General features: G+C 32.6%; 1 long non-coding RNA gene across 1 annotated transcript; it reads left to right on the forward strand.

The window, feature by feature from the left end:
- Positions 1-279: 279 nt before the first annotated feature.
- LOC137617018 (uncharacterized) lies at positions 280-7,853 on the forward strand. Its single transcript, XR_011039546.1, has 6 exons — positions 280-411; positions 3,283-3,426; positions 4,704-4,823; positions 5,148-5,283; positions 7,105-7,316; positions 7,728-7,853. It is a non-coding gene; the product is annotated as an uncharacterized lncRNA (long non-coding RNA).
- The last annotated feature ends 244 nt before the right edge of the window (positions 7,854-8,097 follow it).

Genomic DNA, 8,097 nt, shown 5'->3' on the forward strand with positions numbered 1-8,097 from the left:
TTGTCCTCTTAATTTTGTTTTAGAATTTCAATGTTCTTTAAATGTACCTTTACTGTACTGTCATTTTGACCCCGGTTATATTGTTAGGTGGTTTTTCCTTTTAAGTTAAATATTGGACCTAATTTTATTCATTTTACTAATACAAATTAACCATGTGGGCCATGTAAAATGTCCTAATTTGTGCAAAGTACCCCCTGAGCAATTGCTACAGAAATCTGTATAAATAACTGCTTTAATGTAATCATGATCCTTTACTAATGGTAGATTTCTTTCAGATGGAACAAGCCATTCCAATGAAGCCTGCAACTCTGTACCAGGCAAATGGTCAAGAAGCAATCATTGTCATTGGAGTACTGACGTACCCCATTTTAATGTATCTGGAGGATTTGTCTTCTGTCATGGAATGTGAAGGTTTGTAAGCCTTATGATAGTATCAGTAGTTGAATATTAAGGTTGTGAACTATTAATTGCAAAATAGTTTTTAGTAAAGATGTTCTATGGTATCCCATGTAAGACAAAGTTAATAGGATCTTTATATGTTCTCGTAAATTTTATTTGATTTGGCCTATAGCTTTTCCAAGACAACTTTATGCCAGGTTTGTTGTTGGTTTAGCGATCCCTGCTATGTTGGTTGTTAATCTACAGTAATTTTATCAGCACTTGATACTGCTGGTTATTGAAAGTGGTTAAGTTTAAGTAGTCAAGGAAGATTAAACTGGTATACGGTATGTTTAAAGAACTTTAAATTTACTCAATATCTGACTCAACTTGTCTAAAGAGATTTATAATTCTAGGATGGAATTATATTAGCCACTACTTGGCCCGCATTAATTACCCAGGAGTAAGCAGTTGTCATTTTAAGTTATGAAATTTTTTTCACATTCAATGTTTCACGTGTGTAGATATTTGCAATAGGAAGTTCTAAATTAGAATTGTCATTGTGTAGTTAAAGTATAAGGTGAAATTACCTCTCAGAATTCTTTTTGAAACAAAGTATTTTCCACTGTCCTGTTTGGATTTGTCAATGACAAACTTTGGTTTGCATTATTGCACAAAAATTTAATTTGAGGGTATTAGACTTGCTCCAGCATATTGTAAAGTGACATTATATTAGTTTTATTATTTAAGCGGGCTTCGAATTTTCCCAGCCCATACCTGATGGACCAAAAAACCTTAATGCTTAATGCAGTTTAATAATTTGCATTAGTTGAATCAAATAGTGTACAGAGACTACTAATCGCTAATACTGTTAAGATTAAAACTTCAGCTTTGATAGTTGTGCACTGGTGCATCACTTAGTGCTCAAACTTAAACATGATTATTTCAACTTAAGGAAATAGGTTGCTCAATATAGGTGGATCTAAGATAATGGAATATAGGCCAAACTGATAATAGTGATTGTAGTAAAGTTTTCATGTTTGATCCAAGAAATTGCTCAGTGGGAAATTCTTACTGTTTTCATTAAATAAGGTTATATCTGCCATAGAGATTGTGTAATACTTTGAAGTTTCAATGCTCATTGAGTGCTTTGCCCTTGTGTAGCACATGCCTGTCTCCCTTGCAATTTTTGATAGACTTTTATAAATTTTGATAAATCTACCTAGTGGTAGATGGTTTTCAATGTTTAGGTAATTTTAATATTGATATTGAAAGTTCTCTTACCGAATATTTTTCATTAAGAATTTTTATGCAATTGCAGTTATACTAGCCCTTCTTGATTATGGATCTGAGGGCTTTTTTATATTAGGTCTTTTAAAAACAGAAGCTATTCATAGTATCTGAGGTGTAGAGCTTATGACTAGAAAGAAATGAGTCCTACATGAAGGCATTTTTTTATTAAAAGTACATGTAGTTAGAACCAGTGTCCTTTATATTGAAATGCCTAAAACATGGAAAGATTTTCTCATTTAATTAATTTTAGTGTATAGCTTTTTGATCAACGTTATTTACGCCAGAATTGCGATTGGTTTAATGAACCATGCTACATTAGTTATCAAACTTTAGTATTTTATATTTATTGGTAAAGATACTGCTTGTTACTGAAAGTGCTCAAGTTTAAGCAATCAAGAATAAACTGGTATATACATTTATCGAACTAGCAATTGAGATTAAGTCTGAATTAACTTTCCTAAAGGGATTCATAATTCTAGAAGGGAATAAAATAAGCCATATTGACTGTACCAAATGGTTGATAGAGTACATGTTACGAATAATTATTGAACTTGAACATTAACATGTGATAATTAGCTTGGCATTTAAGGGAATTTGAAAATAGCTAGGAGCAAGTAGAAATGACAGCGGGTGTTTGGTTAGAATATCCATTCTAAGTTGGAGGACCCCTAGAATACAGCTACAATGTTAGTTTTATTTTGGGTATTTAGTTTTGGGTAGTAAAGTTTGCCCTCTGAATTCTTAAGAATTTAAATGATCTTGAAATGTACCTTTACTGTAGTAAGTCACTTTACTGTTAAGACCTCAGTTGGATTGAGTATATTGGGAGTCTCCTTTAACTGCTAAGCTGTTAAACATTTAATGTATTTTAGTATTTTACTAATAAAACTAAAATGTGCAAATTCATGTGCATACTATATCCACATGACATGTGGTTTGGCCTAGAAAACAAGGTTGTTGCATATGCAGATGATGCTAATCTTTGCATGAATTCCATCCCCTGAATGTAGATCTGGGGTTGGTAAAACCATTAATAGAGATATAGTGATCAATCTATTCTGAAGTTTTAAGTCTATCATTCTACCTTGTTTTGAGTATTGTTCTCCTGTCTGGTGTTCAGCTGCTGATTCTCATCTTAATTTGCTGGACAAACTTAGTCTATTAAATTTCTTATTCCTGATCTAGATATTAATCTTTTGCACAGTAGTTCTATTCATTATGCATGTTGCATAAGATTTTTCATAACTCTGACCATCCTTTGCATTCAGATCTCCCTGGACAATTCTATCCTGTTCGTAATACTAGGCAGGCAGTCAATTCTAATAGCCAGGCCTTCTCCATCATGAGCCTCAACACTACACGGTATTCTAAAAGTTCCATTCCAGCTGTTACAAAGTTGTGGAATGATTTTCCTAATCGTGTAGTTGAATCAGTAAAACTTCTAAAGTTCAAAGTTGGGGCAAATGTTTTTATGTTGACCAGGCTGCCAAGTCTTTTTATCGTTTATATGACATGTCTGTTTTTGACGTTAATAGTTTATATAGAATGTATCTTGTTTTGACGTTAACTGCTTTGATCACATTTAACATACTAATGCCCGACTTCTTTCAGGAGGACCAATCTATTCCAATTAATGCTGCAACAGTCTGTACCAGGCAATTGGCCAAGTAGCCATCATTGTCATTGGAGTACTGACGTACCACTCTTTAACATCCGTCTGGGGGACTTCTGGGTCTTCTATTGTGGGGGTTGAAGGTTTGTAAGCCGCCTTATATTGAAATTACCAGTAGTTAAGAGGTTGAAAGTACCAGTAAAAAAAGTGGTTGAAGTTGATTGCAAGTGAATTTTCAGTTTTTCATATGGTATCCCATATAAGATTTTGACACTTAATACTTCATAAAAAGTAGAACTACCAGTTCCCTTTAATTAACCAGGATTAACAAAGGTTTTAAGTTGTAGAGACATTCAAATTTTAAATTAGTTAACATTAGTTTCCTTGGTGTACAAGTTCATTAAGTTTCCTCGGTAGCAAAATATTTAGACTAGAAACTTATAACTCCAAATTGTGTAGTTAAAGTATCAGATGATATTTTCTGATTTCAGAATACTTTTGAGACTTGTAAAAGTTCTTATTTTTTTATTGTTTGGAGTTGTTCATGACACTTTAGCAATGCTTTATTGCACAAAAATTGTATTTTAAGGTGCTATACAGCTCCCAGGTATTTGTAAAGACTATAATTCTAATTTATGAATTAGACCCTTATTTTAATAGGCCAAGAAATTTCCAGCTCATATCTGTTGGCCAGTAAAACATATATTGCCAAGTCAGACTTTGCAATAAAGGATATAAAATAAAATGCTATACTGTACTTGAACTATTAATCGTTATACTGTACATCGTAGTAGATTAAAATTTATAGTACTAGTAATTGAGATGAAAATATAACTGTCTAAAGGATATTATTGTAGGGGGGAATTTTCATTAGGCATGTGGACAGCGTTAAATGGTTCAGATAGCAGGTATGAATTGAATTTAAATGTTGCAGTTACCCAGACATTTTATTGAATTTTAAACAAACCAGGAACAAGAACTAAAAATTAGTGGGTAGACTTCCTCTTTGGACAAGTACTAAAAATTTTTAGTGGGTAGATTTAATTTGTTTGGCTGGTATATTCATACAGTCATAGTATCCATAGAATACAACACCAATCTTTTTATATTTTTGGGTATTTTTAGGGGTTAAAGTTTGTCTTAATAGTTTGATTTTAGTTTTCCTGAAATGTTCCTTTACTGTAGTAGCCCCCTTTTTGGCCCCAGCTTCATTTAGTGTCCTTTTCTCGTTAAATTGTCGAACATAATTATGGACATTTTCTATTTTCTGGGCAATTAAAACTCCATCTACTCTGTAAAATGTTGTAATGTGGGCATAGTAACCCCCTGAGCAATTGGTACAGTTACCGTATCCGTATAAACTACTGCTTTAATCACTTGTATGTCATGAGCATCACTAATAGCCGATTTTTCTTTTCAGATGACCAATCAATTCAAAAGGTTCTGTACCAGCATTGGCCAAGAAGCCATCATGCGGTTATTGGAATAGACGTGCGATACTTTAACATCTGGGAGACTTCAGAGTCTGTGGAATGCAAAGGTTTGTAAGCCTTGTGATGTTCAAAATACTGGAATTTAAAGATTGAACAGTCTGTCATGTATTATAAACTATACTAAACTTAATATTTGTACAAGATATTTATTGTAATGGTGTTTGCTTTTTTAAGTTAAAATTGTTAGATGCTTCAAGAAGGAAATTGTTAAAAGGATGGAATGAAATTGAAGTTCCAATAAGCAAAATCTAAAATGCTCTACATAGTTTTAATGTCTGAAAGATTGCTTAATGTCTAATAAACGAGCTTCTATTAAATGGAATCTAGATGGCACCTATTTGTATATTTACTAATGGAAACCTTTTTTTCAGCAACTTTGACACCATGCTGCAGATGTCCGAAGATCAATGCCTTGAAAATTACCACAAGTCTGAAGATCAATGCCTTGAAAATTACCAATTATGTGATGAGGAATAAGGGTGCTCAATGGATCTTAATTTATATACAGTAAGATTTGTAACAAACATCTTCTATAAATGTCAGTTAATTAACTAGTAAAATTAACTTTTTGTTCATCCTTCTTGCCATGCACAGAAATATTTGGTGGTTGATGTAATCTGTCTATTAAAAAAAATCTTAACAATTACTAGGTATTTAATTGCAGTTTTAAGAATGGGTGTTTATTTATTACTAACTTTTATGGACTAACTAATAATATCAACTTAACATTTAGTGGACTAAATTTCATAAATTAAGGCCAAAAAGAAATATCAAACTTTGCATATTGCTGCTGTAGGTCAAAATTGCATGAATTCTACAGAAAAATGGGTGGAAGAAATATAACTGCTTTGCCAATTAACTAGACCAAAAACCATTCCGAGAATGTTTGGGCTGAAATTATATTACTTGAAAATATTTTTTTGCTTGGTAAGTCTGGGTAACTTGAGCTGTAATTATTCACAAAAAGCCTTTGATCTGCTTTCGGAATTTTATCTAGTGGCCCCTGGTAGTGATTGTTCTTGGAGCCAAATTTTTTAGAGGTGGTAACACCACCTCTGCTATAAGTTAGTGTGCATAGTGGACTAAAGAAGAAAGCTTAGTCATTTTAGCATCTGTATTTTTATTGGGATGCCACATAAAATAGGGTCCTCATAAAAAACCTATGCTGAAAAATAAGTCCCCAAACCAGTACAATGCAGTCTCTTAGTCACTGATGTGGGTCCCAGAAGGTACATTATTCATTGTAGACCTTGGTACATGTATCGCTATATTTTTGGTCATTTAACGCTGTAACTAACAAAAACTAGGACAAGAGCTATACCGTTAATTTTTGCATAAACTGCTGAATCTTGGAAACCACTTTTGAATTATAAAGCTGCTATGTATTTTTTAGTCATTAGAAATTAAAGTAGAGAAAGTTGAAAATTGGAAGTGCCAGAGGTCTTTTTAGGAAAGCCCCATTAGGCCATTGCACTGTCAAAAAAAGTTCTGTAATGTAAAGGATATTCAAATGACTTGGCCTTTATTGGTAAAAACTCCGATAACTGCTGCATTGGTAGTAAAGGAAAAAATCAGTTTGGCCCTTCAGTTTAAGTACAGTATTTCCTTAAAATTGAATTTTTTTCAAGTTTTCCTTTATATATATATCAATTAAAACTTGCCATGCTTTTTAAACAAAGCACAATAAAAGTCTGAAGTTTTGCCAACTGGGTTAGCTTTGAGCTAATTGGGGAAATAGGTTAAGAATACTTTTTATTTTAGTTTGTTTATTATCTTCATTCTAGTTAAATAACAGCAGTGACCTTGACAAAAAAAATTCAAGGTATGGACATATATTGATGAGGAATTGTTGGAGTTCATTAACAAATTGGATGAGGAATTGTTGAAATTCATTAACAAAAATGACAGTAGCAGGCTTTGGAATCTCTGGTTAGTTTATGCTTAAAATTCCAAACTGGTTAATAGAGAGGTAGTTAAAACTTTGAATACAAATCATACAGGATTTAAGGTTATGGACCCAGACAGGAGGGGAACCAGATCTCAAAATTAATTTTGAGCTTTGCTGGACTTTGACTGTATTGAATGATTTAAAGCATCGTATCACTTTGGTTCAACATTTTATAGTAAAAAACAGTTTAAAGACTACTGTGGCCACAACAATGCCTCAAGGATTTTGGATGACATTTAGATGAAACTTATTGGAAAGAATTTGATTCAGTGCCACTTCTCACTTGTCTTTGAATTGACCATAGTGATAGAGGCAACTAATGCATCTTAGGGAAGAAAGTGAGTGCAGGTAATCTTTCAATACCTTTTTTTTTTTTTCAGGTGCGTTAAGGTCAAAAGGCATTCTTGAAATCTAACCTACGAAAATTGGTAAATGCAACGTGATCCAAAACATTGCACAAGCATAGTAGTTGGGCGTAATCTTACAAATATTGTGCTCAAAGTGAGAAATTTGTCAAGAGCTTCAATGTGGCAGCCAAAAAAAAAAAAAATCAGTTCCCAATCTATACTTATTCTACATGGACTTGGCAGAGGTAAGTTAAGCTACTCGGTAAATTTTTTGTTCTTTGAGCCATTTTTACTTATTTCTTTATCTTTTTTTTTAACTTTGGAATATTGGCTTATCGATGTTTACATTGTAAAGTACAGGATTTTTCATATATATGAACCATGGATTTAAGATTATTTCTTTCAGTTTGTAACATTGTTGCTGCTTTGGTGTTCATCAAGCTATTGTTGTGTGCTGGGTTTTTTTTATACACAACCAGTTTAGTCATAATGGGGAAAAAAGATGTTCACTTCGCATGTGACTTGTGGAATGGCATCACACATAACGGCAATAATCCTTGTGAAACAATGTAAAAGGTTGTGCCAAAAATTTTGCTCTATTTTGACTAGGTTGATATTTTAAAACCTTAATGATTATTAAACTACAGTATTTGCAGATCAAGCCCAACTTCCGTAATTAAGTACCATAATCGACTAGTCCTTCGGCCAGAGGAGTTTTGTAAGAAGACTTGAACAGCTTTAACTGTATGAAGTTTCAATGGCAGTGTTCCACCTAATTTGCAATAAAGTAAGTATTCTTGAGTGAATAAGTTCAAGGAGAGTTAATTTTAAAGCACCATATAAGCTGATGAGTTATGTAAATAATTTTGAAATAGTTTAGTTGTCAGAATATATGTGGAAGGGTTTATAAAAATAGTTCAATAATATGTTGCATAATTGTGAAGAGAAATTTTACCTGTTTAATTTAACAATAAGTCATTACTTTAATTTTCAGCTAATTTAACAAAAAGTCATTACTTGAATTTT

The sequence above is a fragment of the Palaemon carinicauda genome, chromosome 23, assembly GCF_036898095.1.
Source record: "Palaemon carinicauda isolate YSFRI2023 chromosome 23, ASM3689809v2, whole genome shotgun sequence".
Lineage (NCBI taxonomy): Eukaryota > Metazoa > Arthropoda > Malacostraca > Decapoda > Palaemonidae > Palaemon > Palaemon carinicauda.